This window comes from Megascapheus bottae, chromosome 5, assembly GCF_031878675.1.
Source record: "Megascapheus bottae isolate mThoBot1 chromosome 5, mThoBot2.hap1, whole genome shotgun sequence".
In the NCBI taxonomy this organism is placed as follows: domain Eukaryota; kingdom Metazoa; phylum Chordata; class Mammalia; order Rodentia; family Geomyidae; genus Megascapheus; species Megascapheus bottae.
Genome location: NC_143513.1, coordinates 47,270,629 through 47,294,793, shown reverse-complemented (window position 1 = coordinate 47,294,793; position 24,165 = coordinate 47,270,629). Strand labels below are relative to the sequence as shown.

The window sequence follows — 24,165 nt, the reverse complement described above, 5'->3', positions numbered from 1 at the left end:
AGATTGTTAAAAGCACTGAGAAGCAAGGCCATGGAGTAGAAGCAAGACGCAAGGCCTGTTAACACAGGCCCTTGTTGGTCTTAGTCATGGGTGAGGATTTTCTTTTCACCAGAGAATGTGCTGAAATCTATTGGCTTACACTGCAAGCTGAATCCATTAAATTATTTGTGTGTACCCATTTATATTTTTAGAGCTTACACTCATTTTTTGGCTGTTGCAAAACTTGTATTTAGAAATATACTACATTCTATTTTATCAGAAAATGTCACTACTGGCATACCATAACCCTTCTCATTAAAAAGAAAAAAATCTTCTAGCACAGGGAAGGAATAGATAAGAAGTAGCAAAAGATCCTAGGTTAAATCCTCAATACCCAAAACAATATTGTTATTGGATCCCTAATTATCTTTAGAATAACAGTATCTGTTGGATATTGTTGTTTCTTCATGCTAGTGGTTCATGTCTGCAATCTTAGCTACTCAAGTGGCTGAGATATGAGGATCTTCATCCAAAGTCAGCCCAGACAGGAAATTCTATGAGAATTTTATTTCTAAGCACCAAAGAAAGCTGGAATGGAGCTATTGTGGTTCAAGTGGTAGCACCCAGGCCCTGAGTTCAAGTCTCAGAAATGGTAAACACAAAGTATCTTTTGTTTTGTCAGTCATAGGACTTGAACTCAGGGCCTGAACACTGTCCTTCGGCTTTCTTCAAGCTAGAGCTCTACCACGTGAGCCACAGCACCACTTCCAGCTTTTTCTATGTATGTGGTACCAAGGAGTCGAACCTGGGTGCATGGTAGGTAAGCACTCTACCAACTAGGCCAAACTCCAGGCCCTACACAAAGTATCTTTAAATAGTTTGCCAAGGAGTTGCTATTTAATAAACTTCTTCATTGCATTCTTATTTGTTCATTCATTCCCTAACAATTTTAGATGGCAGAATGCAAATATCCAGTAGGATAGTTTTCTTTATTTTTACTATCTTTAAGTAGTTGTGCAAAGTGATTCATTGACCATTTCAGTGACCAGTGCATTTCCTTTGATCATTCTCTCTCCATCTCTCGCCCACCTCCTAAAATTACCTGTTTCATTTTCACCCATGTACATTGAATTTTATGATTATATTTTCCATGCTTTTCTTCTCTGTTTCTCTTTCTCTCTTTCCTTAAGCCCAGACCAAAAAAAAAAAAATTCAAGTTTCCTAGTATTCATTTTGTTAAAATATGAGTGAATTGTTCAAAAATAATTACACCATTGGAATTCATCCTTGCATATACCATATTGTAGTTGGGTTGGTTGTGGTATATATGGTATATATATATATATATAGGCCTTTTATATTTTTATATATGTTCACATTTTAGATCTCATTTTTACATATGGGATGTGTTAGATGTGGACTGAACTAGTGGATTAGGAGGCTCCAGAACAGAACTGTAAAAAACTAGTGACATCTTTAACTTGATATTCAGTGTTGTAAAGTGTAACATAATGTGCTAATGACTTATCAAATACTGGCATAAACTGATATAGATGGTTAGGTGGGGATGACAATTTTAGAGTTTAGAGTTATTTCTGTCACATGTACCATTACCTCCTGGAAGCCATGTCACTTCTAATATCAATGGAAATTTTTGTGTCATTCTGACTTTATCCTAAATATAATCCTTGTGAGATCCAGCCGTTTTTGTCCTATATAATCATCCTGAGATCCAGACATTTTTGTACTGCAGATTAACATACATTCAAATTAGTTCTTGTTGGTACTTGAACAAATCACAACATACTTAAAGATGCAATAAGGCTATTCTCTTTTTTGTGAGTCATGGGCTTGAACTTGGCCTGGGTGCTGTCCCTGAGCTCTTCAGCTCAAGACTACCACCCTACCCTTGAGCCAAGCCCCGCTTCCTGTTTTCTTGAGGTTAATGGGAGATAAGAGTCTCAGGTCTTTTTGTGTCCAGGGTGGCTTTGAATCTTGAACCACAGATCTCAGTCTCCTGAGTAGCTAGGATTACAGATGTGAGCCACTGTGCCTGGTTGAGGCTATATTCTTTCGACTGTCTTCCCAAGGAAATCTTTTTGCTTACCTTATGCCAGTTTTAACAGTCAAATGAAGGCCTTTACATGACATTTTTCCTTTGTGTTCAAAACTCATTATTCCAATATCTAGTTCCATCATTACATCTTTTACTTTGGCCTACTTACATCACACAAGAAAATCTCCACATCTCAGGTCTTTAATTTAATCACACTAGGAGCATCCCTTTTACTATTTAAGAGAGTGATTTCCCAGGCTCCTGGAATTTGGATGTGAACATTTTCTTTTTTGGAGGGGGGTGGGAGATTGTTCTGCCCACTACAGTTCTGCAGGTGTCATTGGCAAATAATGAGTTCTGAGCCTTTTGGGTTCCCAATACATAATTGAACAATTTTGTTTTCTCAACAAAGAGGGTTTAAAAAAAACATTAGAGGTGCTAAATGGGAGACAAAGAGCTTTATGATTTTTCTTTACTTTTGCACACAGCCTCATGTCACTGAAGTGACATTGTTCCATTGAAGGGAATAGGAGAGACTTTGAAATGCTGCCATCTGTAGCACCCTGTGATACTGAGATCCTGAATTGCTATTGCTTCCTTTCTTTCTCAGAAGGGAGTCTGTCACTCTGCAGGAAGACTCCTTTGAAGCAGCCTCAGCTTTGGGGTTGTTGAGTGCAGGGACTTCTCAAAGACAACATTTCTCCTTTCATTTTCTGTCCATGAGGAGTTCAAGTTAAAAAAAAATGTTCTCTCTTTTCATATGTCGACTAATAAAATATTGCCAAAATTCTGACTAGGAGTTTATAGTAGATTCATGAGGCTAATTTGATGAGAACTAAGCAAGTTTTCATTTCTTAAACTCATTTTTATGATTTTGAAGCAACACTATGGGACTCAAATGAACCCATGCACTTAGTTCTTGTGGATACTTGAAAATGTTTTAAAGCCATACATCCTCCATCTTCACATTACCTTTGATAAGACAGTGGGGAAAACTGTCATCTAATTTTTTTAATTTTATTGTTGGGATAATGTATAGAGGGGTTACAGTTACCTAATTTTTTTTTTAGGAGTGAGAGCTACCTTTGCATCAGTGAACAAATGGAAACATGAAATGTTAATTGCTTCTCCATTCAGTTGTGTGATCATTTAATATCATATCTAAAAATGATTGCATCAGCAAAGTCATTGGGTAGGCTTTATCTTAATCATGTCACTGTCTGATAAACTATGAGACACCATATAACTGGACAAAGAAGTCAATGGGCACTAAGCCTGTATTATTTGCAGATTTATTTTACCTGGTCTTGACTAAGACTAATTTTACAAAGGTGTAAAAAAATTTAAAGTCAAAGTAATTTTTGTGTACTGTTCCTGAGATTTGAATTTAGGGCCTAGATGTTGTTCCTGAGCTTTTTCTTATCTAGTGTTCTACCATTCTAGTCACAACTCCACTTCCAGCGTTTTGGTGTTTGATTAGCAATGAGTCCTATGGACTTGCCTGCCAGACTGGCTGTTAACTCCTTTATAGGTATGATCACATATGTGAGCAAATGTGAACATTTGGCTCAAAGATTTTTATTTTGTTTATCACTGGGCTTGAACTTGGCCTGGGTACTATCCTTGAGGTTTTTTTCATATATTTTTATTGTAATTAATAGAAGGGTTACATTGTATTCACCAGATAGAAGGGGCATGACTTCACAAATACTGGTACCTTTTCTCATTTCTTGCTCCCCATTTCTCTCCCTCCTCCCCACCCCTCATCTTGTTTCCCCCTTCCCTATCCAATTTCAAATAACCAAATAAGCATATATACAATATATCAGATAACAAAGTAAAATACTGTAACAATATGAGATAACCAAGGGACAGCAAAAGAGATGAGAGATAACATAGTACCTTAAGGACAACAATCACTCATTATATGGCTTTTGTTTCTATATCCTGGAGGTCCTTTCATTTAGTGTCATACTATATTATCCTTGAGGGTTTTTGTTGTTGTTGTTGTTGTTGTTCAAGGCTCTTGCTCAACAACTTTGAGCCCCAGGTCTACTTCCATTTTTTTTTGTTTGTTTGTTTTATTTTGTTAGTTCTTTTGGAGATAAGAGTCTCAGGACTTTCCTGCCTATGTTGGCTTTGAACTCTGATGGTTAGATCTCAGCCTCCTGAGTAGCTAAGATTACAGACATGGGCCACCAGTGCCCAATTTAAAAGTTGTTTTTTTTTTTTTTAGATTAAATTCCCTTATGTTCATTACACAACTCAGTTGATACAGAGAAGTTGCCCATGCCAATAATAATCAATTGTGTTTAAATTGTCTGACCTGTGTTTCCTTGTTCTTAATTTGTGTGTGTGTGTGTGTGTGTGTGTGTGTGTGTGTGTGTGTAAAGCACACTTTATTGGGAAGCAGAGTGCAACACAGCACAGTGACAATAGAGATTACTGGATGGGCCACATTCCCAAAGACAAAGGGGGTTTTGTAGTTAAATCACCTGACCCATGGATTCCTCCAGGCAGCTGCTAACAACATCCCACTTGAGAGCCAGGGAAACTCCCATCACTTTCCTGAAGGCAGCAGTGGTTCCTAGAGATAGAGTCCCTCAGGCGTGCCTTATTGTTTCTTACGAAGAACGTTTTCTTTAGATTTTGTGAAGTCTTCATTTGTTACTTTCATTCTGCGTTCTCTCAAGGCCATCAAACCAGCTTCTGTATATATAGCCTTGTTGTCAGCCCCAGAGAGGTCATCCTTTGCCATGATCAAGTCCTCTGGAGTCATGTGGTCGGCTAGTGTCATCCTGCTAGTGTGAATCTGGAAGATGCGCTTCTTTGTTTTCTCATCCGGCAGGGGGAACTCGATCTTCCTGTCAATGCGGACTGGTCTGATCAGTGCTGGATCCAAAGTTTCTATCCGGTTAGTGGCCATGGTAACTTTTACATCCCCCCTTGAATCAAAGCCATCCAACTGATTCAACAGCTCCAACATGGTTCGCTGAATTTCCCTCTCACCTCGAGAGTTTGAATCGTAACTTTTGGTCCCAATGGCTTCGATTTCATCAATAAACACAATGGATGGTGTGTTTTCTTCTGCAACTCGAAACAATTCCCATATAATTTTGGGTCCATTGCCCAGGTACTTTTTGGGGGGGGGTATTTTTTTAAATAATTTTTTATTGTGATTAATAAAAGGGTTACATGATATTTGCCAGATATAAGGTGCATTAATTCACATACATTGATACCCTTTCACATGTCTTGGTACCCATCACCCTCCCCCCCACCCACCACCCACTCCCGTCTTGGTTTTCCCCCCTTCCTTATCAAATTTCAAATAACCAAATACAAATAAATTCAACATATCAGATAACAAAGTGAGATACTGTAATAATATGAGATACCCAAGAGACAGCAAAGGAGATGAAAGATAACATAGTACATTAAGGACAACAATCATTCATTATATGGCTTTTGTTTCAGTATCCTGGAGGTCCTTTCAATTAGCTTCATACTATATGGCCTTATATATCAAGGTTTTGCTCTATTGCAGAGAGTGCAAACTCGTTCAACCACTATGGAAAGCAGTGTGGCAGTGCCTCAGAAGGCTAAACATAGAACTCCCCTATGACCCAGCAATTCCACTACTTGGCATTTACCCAACCATCCAAAATCTAGGGCATACTAAATCCACTAGCACAACAATGTTCATTGCAGCATTATTCACCATAGCAAAGATATGGAACCAATCTAGATGTCCCTCAGTTGATGAGTGGATCAACAAGTTGTGGTATTTGTACACAATGGAATTCTATGCTGCTGTCAGAAAAAATGACATCGACCCATTTGTTAGGAAATGGAAAGACTTAGAAAAAATCATATTAAGTGAAGTAAGCCAGACTCAAAGGAACTTAGGCTCAATGGTTTCCCTCATTTGTCATAGTCTAGGTACTTTTGAATAAGTTCTGAGCCCACCCCTCGCAAGAAAGTGACCGATGTTTGATTTGCTTTAGCCAACAGAGTTTTACCTATGCCAGGTGGCCCATAAAGAATGACTCCCTTATGGGGTTTTACACCCATCTCTTCATAATATTCAGAATGGGTGACAGACAACTCCACAGATTCCTTAATGTCCTGGATTTGGTTGTCTAAGCCGCCAATATCTGCATATGTCTTCTGAGGAGCCTTTTCCAACTTCATCACTGTAACCAGGGGGTCCGTGTCATCCATCAGCACCCCTGTCACCACATGCACCTTGTGGTTGAGCAGGACTGAGCAACCTGGTTCCAGCAGATCCTTGTCCACCAAGGAAAGGATGCTGACATAATGCTCAGAACCCACAGATATAGACACGATGGCATGATTGTCATCGATGATCTCTTCCAACATGCCCACTGACATAGGGTTCCCCTCAGGTCATCCACCTTCAATCTTTCCTCTTGCTTTTCTTCTAACGGTTTCATTTGTTCCTGATTTCTAATAAATTCTTCCTCCTTGAGAAGATAGTCTTTAATTCTAACTTCAGTAATTTCAAGCAGCACTAAGTGTGAGGTGTCACCAGGGGCAGTTTGCTGGTAGCATCTAGTCCCTTGGTTTTCTTCTTTTTCCCCACTCTAGTTGGTACAGGTGGCTCATATTTCTTTTTTTTGTCCTTGTCATCCTTCCTGCCACCGCCGGGGCTATGACCACTGCTCTGACTCAGACCCATCTTGACTCGGGCGCTGTCCTTGTTCTTAATTTTATAAAAAATATGTCTCCTTAAACATCAAGTGGTGTTTGCAAACCAAAATAGTAGTTCTGATAACCTCATCCAACCCATAAACAATGTTTAACTTAAGTGAGGTTAAATTTTTAGATCTGTTGGAAGGTAAAATGTCTATATCAGAAGTAGAGGCATTATGTAGCCTACTGCATGTAGTTACATGTAGTAGATGCTCTGGCCTACTGAGTATAAATATTTGAGCAATTTGGTATAAATTTGAGTAACTGAGAATTATGCTGCTAGAAAAGTTGTGATTTTTTTCACAGTTAGTAGCCTCTCTGGATCTGAATTTACTCTAGATACGGAGTTTACTCTATCTAGAATAAATGGAGCACCAAGAGAGAAAGACAGCACTGAGAATTCACAATTATAGTGTTTGAGTAAACAGCAAAGATTTTAAAGCAGTGAAATGACCTAGATGTGAGAGCATAGACATTTTCCCATTTGAATTCACTGTCAAATAGGGAGTCATTCTATAATAATAATCTATAATAATTTGATGATCCAGTGACTTCGATAACTATTGTTATAGTTTAAGAAATAAACCTATTGGCTTAAACCTATTACCTGCCAGATAATCTCTATCCTTCAAATTAACAATCAGGAATTTCACACTTTGCTTGTCTGGCAAAGGAACTCATATTTACAACTTAGTCATGTTCCTCCTCATGGAAATGAAGAAGTCCAATTTTCCATTTGTAAAAACATCTATCATTAACTTTTCTGACCATGTTTTGAATTCAGAATGTATTTTGTTTTCCTAGGGAAAATAGTAAGTTAGTGATTGGGCAAATTATAAGCTTTGAAATCTTACACTCTTGCTCAGCCGGAAATCTCTTGAGTTCCTTTGAGGCTTCAGATGAATAAAGAAATGATATGTGAAGAGGTCCTTGGTTTTGGTGAGAGCAGAAATAGGAGTGTTCTAATGTATGAAGGGTTTAAACACAAGAGGAACAGAGAAATGATTTTTCATCCATTGCTACTTTTAGTTTTATTTGTAATGACCTCTGAGAGTCCAACATGAGCTGTGATAAATGAGTCTGTTTCACCTTTGACCGATGTTTGGTAAGCAAGCAACATATTGTTATACAATCTTAGTGATCTCTTTTTCTCCTTTCATAATTATTATCATTATTTAGATGATGGGAGCTTTATATTTTACTTTTTTCTGGAACAGTATATTTTATCACCTTTCTGGAGTGCATTTTGGCCCAATATTTGTAGTCTTTAAAAGTACATAATTTTGAGTAGCCCTCCTCTTTTGTTCTTTCTTTTTTCTTCCTTTAAATTTGCTTTGTTGTAATAGAGCTGATATGCAGATAAATTACAATTACATGGATCAGGTAGTGAATACATTTCCTTTTGTGCAGCGTCTTCTGCTGCCTCATGCTCTCCCACTCCCTCTTTCCCATCTCCACCTATGAATTGTATAGTGTCTTTCATCAGTCTCTAGTAAGCGCCACTAATGTAGTTTTTACCCTTTTCCCTTGAGTTCTGTGCTCTCCCCATCTCCTACAGATATACACATGAATTCATCATACATAAGGTAAAGAAGACAGAATCAACAAACTAAAAACAACCAAAAAAGGGTTTTTTGTTTCCATATCTTAGAGTTTGGGTCAGTATATATATTATTTCATATAGTTATGAAGAGGTACCTAGACATTGTACCTTTGTGATTCTCTCCTAAGGGTCTCACTGTATGTATCTAGAATTCTGTATAATTTGTCATATCCAGTGTCTTTTAGACTTAACTTAGAGAGAGTATGTGCCATTTCCATATCTTGGTTTATGAATAGTACAATAGTGCAACAGTGAACATGGATGATGAGCAAGTGTCCTAAGGATCATACCCTGGCTCATGTGCAGAATAGATGCTTAGGAGTGGTATGGCTGGGCCATAAGGAAGTTCTTTAGTTTTATTTTGTTGTTGTGGGTTGTTTTGTTTTTGCCAGTCCTGGAGCTTGAACTCAGGGTCTGGATACTGTCTTTGGACTTTGCAGCCACAGCACCACTTCCAGCTTTTTCTATGTATGTGGTACTGGGGAATTGAACCTGAGTCTTTGTGCATGCTAGGCAAGCACTCTACCACTCGGCCAAAATTCCGACCCTTTGTTTAGTTTTGGAGGAACCTTCAGATTGATGTCCAGAGTGGTTGTACTAGTTCCCATTCCCACCAACAGTGTAGTAGCATTCCTTTCCCCCATACCTCCTCCAGCATTGGTTGTTCAAATGAGTCATTCAGGCAAAGGAGAAAGTTTACTACAAGACCTCACACTACTGGCCCACACAAGATGGAGGCATGTAGAGGCTGACTCATAGTAAAACTGAGGTGGTATAGGGAGAGGGCAGGAAGAGGAGTGGCCATGATGAATGTGGAAGTGATCTCAGAACCCGGGGAGAACCTCCCACTGCCTCCAAGTCTACCAGTTACCTGAGGTACAGATGCTGAGTGGGAACCTCTAGGAAGAGTCATATGAGCATGGAGGGAAAACAAAGGGAAGGAGCCATTTTTTTCCTGGGTAAGCCTAACAAACACAACAACCATGGTCATTTCAGGTAAGTTGTTACATTTATGTCTCATAGATGTTTCCTATGAGATGGACCCACAACCGACTTCCAATTTTTTATCTGTAGTGAAGGCAATTTATCAAAACAAAAGTATAATTACATGATACAGGCTTTCATAACATCTTTACATCTAAGTTTCTGGTATGGTACAAAAATTTCCTTTTATAATAAATACATTATGTATGCATAATTCAGTCATGAGGCACCACACACCTGTGTTGTCCATATGTTCCCATTTGTCTCACTATGTTGAGACCTCATGGGTGAATTTCTGCATAATTAGATGTGTATTGTACTTTCTTGAGGAAATACAATACCACTGAGGAGTGAGTTTGAAAAGTAGATGCTGGAACCTGCGTCGGACATCTGGGCTACTTGGGGCAAGGCAGTAATGGTGATCTGACTATGGACCTGAGGTTTGGGGTACCAGAGGCCCTGTCACCTTTCACCAGCTTCAGATGCCAATGTTCCAAACCCACATTTATTATTATTATTACTATTTCATACAAGAAAGTACGTGCAGAGACTAAGACATAAATATCTACATGTGATAATACTTCATACACAAGTGAAAGATGATTGACTTCCTTATCTTGGGAACTAGAGCTAAACAGTAAGCACCTTATAATTTGCATAAACCTTAGCCTACCCCCAAGCTTCCAGGCCATTTGTTCCTAATAGCCTACATCCAGGATAGAAATCCAGATTCCTGTTAAGCCAGGACTTTTTGACCTTTCCAGAAAACTCAGCCTTCTGAAAGGTTTAACTTTTTTTTTTAGAAGAGTTACATTATATTCACCAGATAGAAGGTGTATTACTTCACATACATTGATACCCTTTCTCATGTCTTGGTCCCCATTTCCCTCCCCCCAACCCCCGCCCTTCATCTTGTTTTCCTCCCTTCCCTATCTGACTTCAAATAACCAAAAACACATATATACAATATATATTTCTATAGTTAGCTTTCCTTAGCAGTACATCGTTCAAGGAAATTGTCTTCTGTCTTTAAATATTTAAATATTTAAATACTTAATCAGATCCAATTATTTAAGTTCACGATAAACACACTGAAAATTCAATCCATTAGTCTTATTATTACAGATTTGGTATTCTACCTGCATGTAATATTACAGATCCTTTATTATATGTCCATTTTATTTACATCTCTTTAAAGTTGACTAATAATACATTTACGAAAGAGTAAAGCTAATATCAGATTGCCAAACACAAACACACTGATGTTCTGAAACATGAGATCTAAAGTTTTTACTTAAAGTGAATAGTAGAAAAACCATATTTTGTCATTAAAAATCTAAAAAGAAATTTGAACCAAAAAATCATTAAAATGGGAGGGGAAGCAGGTAAAAGATAGGGGAAGGGAATTTTTCTTCAGTTTTCTTTTTACTCTAATGATTTATTTGTTTGGTTATTTTTTAACAAATAATTTAGAAGCATACCATTGTCATGGATAATGATTATAAAGCATGTAATATATGTTAATATATGTTAAGTGCTATAATAAGCCTATTTTTTTTTTGTTTTTCTTGTTATGGTGCTTGAGCTCAGGGTCTCAGCCCAGTCCCTGAGCTTTTACATTCAAGGTCAGTGCACTATAACTTTGAAGCACAGCTCCACTTCCAGTTTTCTGGTAAATTAGATATAAGAGTTTCTTGGACTTTCCTGCCCAGGCTGGCTTTGAAGCACAACCCTGAGTTCTCAGCCTCCTAAGTAGCTAGGATTACAGGGATGAGCCACTTGCACCCCACTAGAATAAGCTTTTTATCTTAATTCTGCTTATAAGTTTCACAATGAAGCCAAAGATACTGCTGTTGCCTTTTACAGATAAGATCTAATATTTTGGGAGGAATATAGCAAAGTTTTGTACTTTTAGTGACAAAACTTTATAAGCTGCCTTATGCCCTTGATATTCCATCTGGTTTCACACCTTTACCATTAAATGTATGAAAAAAGAATCAGGATGAGAAAAAGAGGAACCAAGTTAATAATGCATGAGCAATATCAGAGGATAAAGCAAGGTTATCACTGCTATAAACACAGAAGTAAATGATGATATTTGTCTTTGCATATGTTGTACAGTAACTTACAAAAAGTCCTATGAACACTGGGCATGGTGGCTCATGCCTATAATCCTAGCTACTCAGGAGGCTGAGATCTGAGGATCAAGGTTCAAAGCCAGCTCAGGCACAAAAGGACCTGAGACTCTTATCTCCAATTAAACTCTAGAAAATGGGAAGTGTGACTCAAGTTGATTAGCTCAGGGACAATGCCCAGGTCCAGGGGTAGGGTGGTAGCCTTGAGCTGAAGAGCTCAGGGACAGTGCCCAGGCAGAGTTCAAGCCTTATGACCCACAAAAAAAAATTTCCTATGAAGGATGGCTGGGAATGTAGCTTAGTGGTAAAGTGCTTGCCTAGCATGCATGAATCCGTAGGTTTGATTTCTCAGTACCACATAAACATAAAAAGCTGGAATTACACTGTGGCACAAGTAGTAGAGTGCTAGCCTTGAGCACAGAAATGCTCAAGGATAGAGCCTAGGCCTTTAGTTCAAGCCCCGAGACTGGCAAAAAAAAAATCCTATGATTGTGCTCATACAAACACTCAGACCAAGGAAATAAGACTAATCAAAGAACTAATTGTGTCACATTGTTGATGAAACAATTATTGCTGCAAATAGAAATCACAGTGTCATGCACTAACCAAGACCACAAGGAGATCAGACACATATCAAGATTCTTTAAACTAGAAAACAGTAAGCTAGCTAATATAAAAGAAGAAGAGAGGGGTTGGGAGTTTGTCCTAGTGGTAGAGTGCTTGCCTAGAATGATCGAAGACCAGGGTTTGATTCCTCAGTGTCTCTTACATAGAAAAAGCTGGAAGTGGTGCTGTGGCTTAAGTGGTAGAGCTCTAGCCTTGAGAAAACCCAAGAACAGTGCTCAGGCCCTAAGTTCAAGTCTCAGGGCTGGTTAAAAAAAAAAAGCTGAGAGTGAAACTGGCATGGTGATAGGATTAAACTTAAGGATATGCAAGAACAGTCCAGCAACTCAATGACCAAAGAAACAGTTTCCTTTACATGACCAAATCAGAAGCTGGGATTTAAACCATAACCTAATCACAGGTATGGAAGAAAGAATCAGAATTTAGAACCATTTCTCTGTAGTATGTTAATCACTGTTGTGGAATATGACTTTTCTATCTTCTGTGAGACATGAAGGAACAAACTTTCAGTCATTGTTAGAAGAGTATTATATCTACACACAAATTAGCTGAAGTTCTAGGTGAGGTTTCAGCAACAGCAGAATATTCCAGTGCCTCCAGAGAGTCTGATGTAGAAGCTCAGTCATAAAACCCAACTTTATAGATAGTAATATGCAAGATTCTGACCCTCAAGGACCCAGTGAATGTGAAAGAGCCACATTATAAAGACCAGAAAAAAGATTTTTTGTCACTAAAATGCATCTTGCAATTAGCAACTTGTGGAGTTCTAACTCTGTGTGTGTGTGGGGGGGGTGTTGTGTATAGTAAACAGGTAGTAGTTATTGACTTGGTAACACAGAAGGAGAGGCAAAAGTTGACATTCTCCATGATAAAGGCTATTCTAATCTCCAATTGTGTCACCTACAAAGCTCATTTAACTTACAGATACTTATCAGTCACTGATATCCTGGCTTTCCTATTTTTTTTGCGTAAGTCCTTCAGAGACAAGTTTTATTCATTCATATATTGCCAGTAGTTTTGCCTCTTTTTTCACAGCCATAAAGAACATATTCTTGACATATAAATCATTCATACCGTTAAGTATCTAAACATGACTTAGATCATAAGAAACTTTGTTTTAATGTAAAAGCATCATGTCCATTTATGACCACTGATCTATACTACTGTAGAAGATTTACTTGGGTAATTACATTTAATATCAATTACATTTTCTCTTCTCAGCCTGTATTTTTCTCTGTATTTTTCACTATCAGTTAATTCCTAAGAATCATTTATTCTGCTTCACTAAGAAGCAAAGAGATACAGAGTGAGGAACTACATATTGATAAACAGATCTCTGGATGTTTATGCCGCAGTCCCACAGGTGTGTAATTACTGTGCACGGTCTGGAGACACAGAGAGATGGATAAGATGCTTGAACAACTATCAAGATTTTCACAGTCTGTTCTGAGTGAAGCTAAAGTGACACAAATACAAATAACTACAATGCAAGGGCACAGTGATAAATGATTTTAGAAAACTATAAACATTTCCTTTGGGAGCAGAAGAGAAAATCTGATTGATTAATTCAGATTATGGATATTAAGAAAGAGAAGCTTTGTAAAGGATGTGACATTTGAGTTATGCCTTAAAGGATAGTTACATCAAGAAGGCAGAGAAACCAAATGAGAGGAGGGGAAGGGAGAAAGGATATTTGGGGGAGAGAAAGGAAAGAATGCAAGACCTAAAATTGCATGTTTTATTCAAGGGGAGGAAATAACTGCCTGTGTCTCAAGACTTGATGGCTTAAGGAACAGAGGAAAAGCCATTGGAGATTCAAGATGTTTTATTATTGAGATGCATTGAACACCCTATTGGGATTTAATTTCAATCTTAGGAAATGGAAACCCACATAGATAGGACTTATATAGTGAGGAATCAATTAAAAGAATGTTAATATTAGATTTGGAGATGTTGAAACCTCATTGCTAAAATTACAGAAGTGTACAATAAACTACCAGCACTGTACAGTGGTAAAACTAGCTATTTGTCTTTCAAACTAGATTATTCAAGAAATATTTATGACCTAGTCCAGAGGAGTGGTTTTAAAAAAAGAAGCAGAAAAACAAAAATAAATCCTCAGATTCCTATTGAGGAGAGGTAGTTTCAGATCATAAAGACAGGGACAAAGATCTGACTAGTCTTCCTTTGACTTCATATAACTATGTATTAGAGCTTTTGAGAATGAATGGAAGGTGACATGAAATTAGGGTAACAGGAAAAGTAACATGTCAGAAAGGACAAGTTATTTTGAACATTATTGACACTGTATCTGGAGAACATAGCTAGCCTACATTTCTCAAAATCCTTTGAAGTTTAGGTGGTATATCTTAATTGTATTTGGTCTGGGAAAATATGCTCAAAAGCATGAGAACCATTTCCCAGTCTGACCAAACCATCCTCTGACGTATATCCATATTCTTTCTTCTTTTACCGTGGAACACAAGTGATATGTAGCCCAAGAGAAAGGAAGGGACTTAATTCATGGTTGAAATTCCTAAGAATGATATATATGAGCAATTCACCTCCACATTTTGAAAATATTTTTCAGACACCATAATATATTTATTCAGTTCAGATCAATGGCTGTACTGAGTTTAAAGATCTTACTATACAGATAATTTCAGAGATTATGTCATCAATATGACATGAGAAATAAACAAGTTTGGAAAGTCACACAGAGGAGACCTCATCAATTAAGAGTGCTAAGCTGAGAGAAAGTTCCAGAAATTGATTTGAAACTATTTTAGAATAAGTACTCTTACTTGGTGCCCATTCTGGGGCTTGAACTCAGGGTCTGAATGCTGTTCCAGAGCTTTTAAACTCAAGGCCAATGCTCTACTACTTGAGCCACAGCTCTACTTCTGGCTTTTTTTGTGGGGGGAAGGGTAAATCAGAAATTAGAATCTCACAGACTTTCCTGCCAGGACTGGCTTTGAACTGTGAGCTTCAGATTTCAGCCTTCTGACTAGGTAAGATTACAGTTGTGAACCACTGGCACTTGGCTAGAATAGATACTCTTGGTATAAGAAAAGAGCTATCTTGAATTTTTCCATCTTAACCCAAAAAATTGAAACTTGAGTCTTTTTAAGCTTTGTTTATACCAATTACATATTTGGAAATAGACCCATCATTAGGCCCATGGAGATATAAAGCTATGATCAAGTTCTTTTGTTCACAAGTGTCAGTAATATTCCCCTGTATCAATGTAGCTATTCACATTACCTAGACTAAGAGATGAATTAAAGGACAATAAAGTAGTACCTGAAAAATTCAGTCAAGACAAAGACAGTCAGCAGAGAAAGATAAGCAATATTTTAACAAATGAGGGTGTCAAAGGAAACGACATTCTGGCCATATATTGTCAAAAGATAAAAAAAACAAAGTTTTTCTTTCATGTGAATTATCTTCATTTGCATTTTCTATAATACCCTACCCACTTATATCCTAATTCTCAGTCATTGCAAATTCATGGATCCCAGTATCATTGACCAGAGGTTACAAATATATAGTAGTGAAACTAAAGATTTTGCCCCATATGGAGCAGGCTGCAGCAATTGTCAGTTTTTAGCGCTGCTAATACAAATTAGAACAGAAATGGGATTCTATTCAGGGTATGGAGAACATTATATGACCTCTGATTTGTCTTTGAATGAATCCTAGTCTATTGTTTTTCATACCTTTAAATCCACCCTCTGGGATATAATTATTTTTTTCATTATCCTCTTAGGAAATTGTGTGGAAATATAATTTTTATCCCTTCCAATAGAAAATCAGAAACAAAAATTAATTTAAGTATCCAATAAGGAATGTCTGTTTTATTGTAGACCAGTGCTTTTCTTGGTTATATAGCGCAAAGAATTAAGTGGAGTACTATTTATCTAATTTCAGTCAACATTATATACAAATAGTCCAGCTGCAATTTGTCTGAGGATATCTTTCTACATATACTTAAATACAGGCATCTTAAGCTGCACAGAACATTTAAAAATATTTTTAGCTTCTTCTAAGTCTTCAGTAAGCCTTTCCAACTAAAATGTATTACCTGCTACTAACACTGTTGAAGATGCTTCTAGCAATTATTATCTGGTCATAAGATGTATACAATGTTTGTCATAAGGTTGATATTACAACCTTATCTTTCCTTAATTCTATCTTTTGTCAGAAATGGAGATACAATAATATTTCTTGGAAACTTCTCCTCTTAACTTTCAAGAATGTCTCATTTCATTCCATCTCTCTCTATTCAAACTGAGAATTCTTTCCTGAGCTTGCCTGCTCTTATCAATCCTATAGTCTAGAGTAGACAATACTCAGTATCAGAATTTTGTTTCCAATATTTTCACTAAGCTATAAAAGACATTACTGACTTGCCAGGTTATTTCAAGTGACAATTTTAATATTGCTTTCCCAAAGTGTTATTCCAATTTCTGCCATGTGAATTTTTACTTTTCTTGCCGATCACATATTGTTTAGGTTCTATTTTCAGTATGTTATGAATTCTGGTACCAGTAACCCAATGATAACAATAAAAATAAGCTATGAATTTTAGTGAAACAAGTTTTTTGTTCAAAGTGTCTATTGGTCATACATAATATGTTCTGACTAGATCCCAGCATGAAAGAGGGAGAAACATCTGAAATTATATTGATTTCAATGTTTTATCTGAAAAAAAGGAAGCAAAAAGAAGACATGGGGGAGTAAGACAGATAAAGTAAGAAAAAGAAGAGAAAGAAAAGACAAAAGAGGAGGAATTATCAGAACAGTGGAAAGGAGAGAAAGACAGGGAGGAGGGAGATAAGAGGAAAAGAGAAAGAGAAGCAAAGGTAAAATGTTGAAATAGTCACAGTCATTTAAAGCTTCTATAATAAATGTTGTATATCATTCTTAAAAACAGGATATGTATCTATAGTTAAATTTTATAAAATTAACTACATCATCGATGCCACTTTGTATACAGGTTGGGCTTCAACATCGTTGTTTTGAAAGTGTTTTTCTGAATTATGGAAGAAATGGATATCGAGCTATAAAAAAACTTACACTACATCCCAATTTTAGATTTTTTGTTTTGTTTTGGTTTGTGTGTTTGTTTGTTTTTTGTTGGCTATGGGGCTTGAAATCTGGGCCTAGATGCTGTCCCTGAGCTGCTCAGCTCAAGGCTAGTGCTTTACCACTTGAGCCACAGTACCACTTCCAGTTTTCTGATGCTTAATAAAAATAAGACTCACAGACTTTAGTGTCTGAGCTGGATTTGATCTGCAATCCTCAGATCTCAGCCTCCTGAGTAGCTAGGATTACAGGCATGAGCCACGGGCACCCTGCTTTTGAGATTTATTCTAATTTATTACTTAGCCAGTCCTGGGGCTTGATCTCAGGGTCTGAGTTCAATTTTTCCCCAAAATTTTAAAAATGTTTTTGAGTGCTCCTTTCGGCAGCACATATACTAAAACTGGAATGATACAGAGAATATTAGCTAGGTCCCTGTGCAAGGATGACATGCAAACTCGTGAAATGTTCCATATTATTACTGCAGAGCTTCTGTATGGCAAAGGGCATAGCTAGCAAGTTAAATAGAAAGCCCATAGAGTGGGAGAAGATCTTCACTAACCATACAACAGACAAAGGCCTCTTATCTAAAATATATCTACAGCTAAAAAAATTGAATCTCTCCAGAACAAATCTCCAAAGAAACAGCCATCCCATTAAAAGATGGGCCAAAGACTTAAAAAGAGACTTCTCTGAAGAAAAAACTAAAATGGCCTATAGACACATGAAGAAATGGCCACAAAAGAAATACAAATCAAAACAGCTTTGAGATTCCACCTCACTCACTCCAGTTAGAATGGCCATGATAAAGAAATCTAATAACAGAGGCTGGCCGGCATGTGGCCAGGAAAGATCACTACTACAGTGTTGGTGGGAGTGCAAACTCATTCAACCACTATGGAAAGCAGTATGGCAGTTCCTCAAAAGACTAAATATAGAGCTCCCATATGACCAGCAATTCCACTACTAGGCATTTAACCATTGGTCCAGAAACAAGGGCATACTAAATCCACTAGCACAACCATGTTCATTGCAGCACTATTTACCATAGCAAAAATATGGAACCAACCCAGATCAACAAGATGTGGTATTTATACACAATGAAATTCTATGCTGCTGTCAGAAAGAACAACATAACCCCATTTGTAAAGAAATGGAAAACTTAGAAAAAAAATCATATTAAGTGAAGTAAGCCAGACTCAAAGGAACATAGAAATGGTTTCCCTCATCTGTAATAATTATACACATCCTAGGAGAGGATTACAATAGCTAAACCCTAAATACATAAGGCCATAAAGGATGAGGCCAAATTAATGGACCTCCAAGACATGGAAACAAGAACTTAATTATAAGTGGCTGTTATTCTTTTTGTATTATGTTTTTCTCTCTTCTCTTGTGTTGCCCTTTGGTTAATCTCATATTGTTACAGTATCCCACTTTGTTACCTGGTATATTATATTGATGTTTACTTGTTTATTTGAAATAGGAGGGGAAAATGAGGGGAGGTGTTGGATGTAGGGAAATGGGGACAGAAACATAAGAAGGGATAGCCAATGAGAAGTAATGCACCCTCTATCTGGAGAATATAACTGTAACTTATCTATACATTGAAATAAAAAATAAAAATATATATCTTTGGGAAATGAATACTCATCACATACTTACACAGAGAGACAAATTAGGAGAGGGCTTTCAATTTGAATGTTTCTACTACTTATAGAAAACAGATATTTTACAGAAGTGTTTCTTTCTTTGCCTCTGGTAGAAGATAACAATTCCTCAAGTATTGAATTTAGAGCTGGAAAATAAATGTTTAAAAATGAAGTAATTCCTTTACTGGTAGTAGGAGTTTAAAGGGCAAAAGCTCTGTTTTAGCCCACAAAGATTGTCTTTTCTTATACGCTTCTTAGGTATATTATTGTAATTTGAAAAGAGATTCTGAAAATAGAGGCAGTAAAACTGTTTCTGCTTGCCTGCTGTGAAATTCTCCCCACAAGATTTTAAATTGAACTTGCTCAACAGGCAGAGAGACCTGATTTCTTTCTTTAAAGACTTAAGAAGCGTTGTTCAGTATGAAGGAGAGGTCTTGTGGCATTCATTGAAAAGGGCACAATGTACAGGACCATGACTGCTTCTTCTATTGGTCAGCTCCTAACATCAGATCATGCTAAGAAGGAAAACATGAGCATATGACAAGTAAGAGTAAGTTAAAAGCACAAGCTATCCAGAAAAAAGAAATGTCTAAAAAAAAGATCAGATCATTTGATTCATACATTTTGTACTTTGAATGTCCAAAAGGATCTGTGATTAGAATGCTAATATATTTTAATCTGCTGAATGTAAAACTAGAAATAAATTTGGAGGAGTAAGCTAATATTTGTTTTCTATGATAAACCTGTGCTTTTTTTATCCCTTAAAGAAAAAGTTACTTGAAAAAGAGATATGCCTCTTGAAACTTTATTTGGACTTTTGAATCATGATAAACCTTTTCTATGTTTGGTAAGCACTCTGCTATGGATCTGTCTCTAATTAGTGCTCCTTCAGATGTGGTAAACTAAAAGGAAAAGATCAATGAGCTCAAACTGAGAATGTTTACATATATCCATTTGACAGGAATGGCTTGCTTTAGCCTGCAAAGCGAAAGGTAATTGTAGGTATCTAAAAGGAGAAGGGCACCTTGAAGTATTTAGAGAAATAAAATAATAACAAGGGACAATGTAAATGTGAGATGCTTCTAGAAAGAGTTGAGAAGTGATATCCCACAGAGATACTTTTGAGCTGGTACACCATGATATATGACATGGTATAATCACTAGGAAAATATTTGGAATGGACAAAACAATTTAAAAAATGGAAGCCATTTTTTGTTTTATCTGATATATGTGCTTAATTGGTTATTTGAAATTGGATAGGGAAGGGGGAAATCAAGATGAGCAGGGAGAGGGAGGGAGGAAGGGAAATGGGGACCATGTCATGAGAAAGGGTATCAATGTTTGTGAAGTAATGCACCTTCTATCTGGTAAATATAATGTAACCCTTCTATTAATTACAATGAAAAATCTAAATTAAAAAAGAAAAAAATGGAAGCCATTTTTGGATCTCACATGGAATAATGCTACTTCAATCTTTACTGGAACACAGAACTCTGACAATAATCTAAACAAAGAGCCAGCTATATTCTTTTCTGTTCCCCAGCAGATATATCACACAGGTAACCAGCTGGAAGGAGAGCAAGAAAGAAAAAGACACAGAGAAAGAGAAAGGGAGAAAGAGAAAGAGAAGGAAGGAAGGAAAGAAGGAATAAAGAAGGAAGGAAAGAGAGAGGCGAGGGATAAAAAATGTTACATGAAAACTATCAATAACAAGACTAGTATATGATATTAAAAGTTAATTCATTTTACCAAAATACATTTTGGAGGAAACTTGGAATTAATTTATACATTTTTATGTTTCAATTCCCATAGCTTATTAATTTCAGATAGGCACTGTTGTTATATCTATACATTTTGTGTATTAATAGTGATAGTCAATAAAACCTGCTTCATTCATACTAATGATTTAAGAAAGTAAAAGTTAAGAGTGATTCTTCAAATCCACTGAGTAAGAACATTAATGGAATAAATATTTTATCTTCCAGGTATAATTAAGCATTTCTAAAATCCCTACAAATTTGTACAGGAATTAAACTTCTAAACAAGTAAATTGTGTAAACTAAGAGCCAGGTTTCTGATCATTGGAATTAGAATTTAAAGTAAAGCAAGGAAAGAAGTCTGGATCAACCCGTTTGTTGATAGACTGTAAACAGAGAAATCAATATGAAATACTATTTAGTCCACTATAAAGAAAGTTGCACGTGAAAGAAAATACATATGAATATAAATGTATGCATTGGTTGGTACACACAAGTAGGTTTCTTTGCATGATCAGCTGACTGGGCCCATTCTAACAAATGCATCAAGCACCAACCATATTTAAAAAAATATTTTTTTGCCAGTCCTGGGCTTGAGCTCAGGGCCTGAGCACTGTCCTTGGACTTTCTCAAGGCTAGAGCTCTACCACTTGAGCCTCAACACCACTTCTGGATTTTTTTTTCAATGTATGTGGTACCGAGGAATTGAACTCGGATCTTCGTGTATGCTAGGCAAACATTCAACCACTAGGCCAAACCCCCAGCCCCTTAAATATTTTTTATTGTGATTAATAGAAGGATTACATTATATTCACCAGATAGAAGGTGCATAACTTCACAAACATTGATACCCTTTCTCATGACATGGTCCCCATTTCCCTCCTACCCTCTCCCTGCTTATCTTGATTTCCCCCCTTCCCTATCCAATTTCAAATAACCAATTAAGCACATATAAAATATATCAGATAACAAGGTGAAATATTGTAACAATATAAGATAACCAAGGGATGGTATAAAAGATGAGAGATAACATAGTACATTAAGGACAACAGTCACTCATATGGCTTTTGTTTCCTTATCCTGGAGGTCCTTACATTTAGTGTCTTACTATTTGGCCTAATGTCTCTAGATTGTGTTCTATTGTAAATCTCTGCAAGGAGAACCCAAGGTTTCTACTGATTATGACAAATGAGGGAGACTATAGGGCCTATGTTCCTTTGAGTCTGGCTTACTTCACTTAATATGATTTGTTCTAAGTCTTTTCATTTCCTTACAAATGGGGCAACGTCGTTCTTTCTGACAGCAGCATAGAATTCCATTGTGTATAAATACCACATCTTGTTGATCCACTCTTCAACTGTGGGACATCTGGGTTGGTTCCATATTTTTGCTATGGTAAATAGTGCTGCAATGAACATGGTTGTGCTAGTGGATTTAGTATGCCCTTGTTTCTGGACCAATGGGTAAATGCCTAGTAGTGGAATTGCTGGGTCATAGGGGAGCTCTATGTTTAGTCTTTTGAGAAACTGCCATACTGCTTTCCATAGTAGTTGAATGAGTTTGCACTCCCACCATCAGTGTAGTAGTGATCCCTCCTGGCCACATCCCTTCTCACATCTGTTGTTATTAGCTTTCTTGATCCTGGCCATTCTAATTGGAATGAGGTGGAATCTCAGAGTTGTTTTGATTTGCATTTCTTTTATGACTAGAGATGTCGAGCATTTCTTCATGTGTCTATAGGCCATTTTTATTTCTTCTTCAGAGAAGACTCTCTTTAAGTCTTTGGTCCATCTTTTAATGGTATGGTTGTTACTTTGGACGTTAGTTTTGGAGTGATTCAATTTTTTGAGCTGTTGATATATTTTAGATATGAGGCCTTTGTCAGTTGTATGGATATTGAAGATCTTCTCCCATTCTGTAGGCTTCCTAATTAATTTACTAGCTATGTCCTTTTCCATACAGAAGCTCTGCAGTTTAATGCAGTCCCACTTATCCAGCCTTTCTCTGATTTGTTGTGTTTCTTGGTCATTATTGAGAAAGTTTCTACCTGTGCCAAGGATGCCTAATGTATCTCCTATTCGTTCTTGTAAAGTTTTCAGTGTGTCAGCTTTTACCTCCAGGTCTTTGATCCATTTGGAGTTAATTCTAGTGCAGTCCATGCATATTTTTTGTAATCATTTTTCAACCATAAAAATTAAGTCTACTTGGAGAAATGGCTGATTCTCAGGATGGAATAGGGACCAACAAAGATAAACATATAATATCTTCTAAGATGGTAGAAAGTTATCTGTTCATAAGAACAGGACATGATAAAACACATATCAAGAATATTAAAGGAGGAAGAGATAGGGAAAAGAGAAATAAATAATAAGGGGCAGATATGATCAAAATATAGCCATCTATAAAACTATTACATTGAAACCTCTCAATTTTAGCATCAATGCATGCTAACAAAAGTAATTAGTAAAATTAAAAGGAAGTGTTCAGAGAGTTAACACAACAATAAGGGAATAACGAAAGGTCAGAGAAGCTAAAAGATGTAAGCATTCCTGATTGCAAAAGCAAATAAAGCACTATTGGACTGTACCTTAAAATATAAAGTATATGTACCTGAGTTCCTATTTGTATAAAAATGGCTACATAAATACATAATGGAGAATACACAAATATTCTCTGGTGAAGGTAGCTACATAATTTGTGTAAACATTTCACTGTCAAGGACATGGAGCATTATTCTCCAGGCTTTAAATTTGTGCTGCACAGCATGAATTCTTTCCAAGCAAAGGGAGAAAATGGTGACATTCCAGTGGAGAAACCTGACAACACTGCTTCAGACTGATGATAGATGTGCCATCAACAGTCCTAAATCAGATGGATAGTAGATGTCTTTGTTGGAATATAATGAGACTGATACTTAACCTCTATGATCTTCCTTCCCCAAACCATTACCCAAGTAAAAGTCAGAAAAACATCAGACAAGTCCCAATTGAGAAACAGTCTACAAAATATCTAACCAGCACTCAGGTGACTCTCAGGGTCACACAAAACAAGGAAAGTCTGAGAAAGTCTCAAACCCAAATGAGGCCTAAGCAGACAATGTGGCTACATGTAATATGCTATCCTAGAAGAAGTTATTTTGGATTAGAATAAGGACTTTAGGTAGAAATGAAGAAATCCTTAAGAAGGTACAGACTTTATAATGATGTAGCAATATCATTTGATTAATTCAGAGAAATATAGCATACTGGTGTAAGGTAGTAAATAACAAGAGAAACTGTATGAAACTATAGACTTGACAACATATAAATCTACATCATTCATATTTTTTTAAATAAGGTACTTTAAAAAAATTGCATGGGCTGGGCACATTGGTGCATGCCTATGATCCTAGCTACTCAGGAATTTGAGATCTGAGGATTAAGGTTCAAAGGCAGCCTGGCCACAAAAGGACCTGAGACTCTTATCTCCAATTAGCCTCTAGAAAATGGGAAGTGGGGTTTGTTTCAAAGGTGAGGCAGTAGCCTTGAGCTGAAGAGCTCAGGGACAATGCCCAGGCCAAGTTCAAGCCCATGAC

The 24,165-nt window shown here is 36.8% G+C and overlaps 1 non-coding gene and 1 pseudogene across 1 annotated transcript; one reads left to right on the top strand and one right to left on the bottom strand.

Moving 5' to 3' along the window:
• Nucleotides 1-4,622: 4,622 nt before the first annotated feature.
• LOC150063337 (26S proteasome regulatory subunit 4-like) lies at nt 4,623-6,737 on the bottom strand (annotated as a pseudogene).
• Nucleotides 6,738-17,555: 10,818 nt separating this feature from the next.
• LOC150063336 (U6 spliceosomal RNA) lies at nt 17,556-17,662 on the top strand. Its single transcript, XR_016535664.1, has one exon. It is a non-coding gene; the product is annotated as a U6 spliceosomal RNA (small nuclear RNA).
• Nucleotides 17,663-24,165: the final 6,503 nt, after the last annotated feature.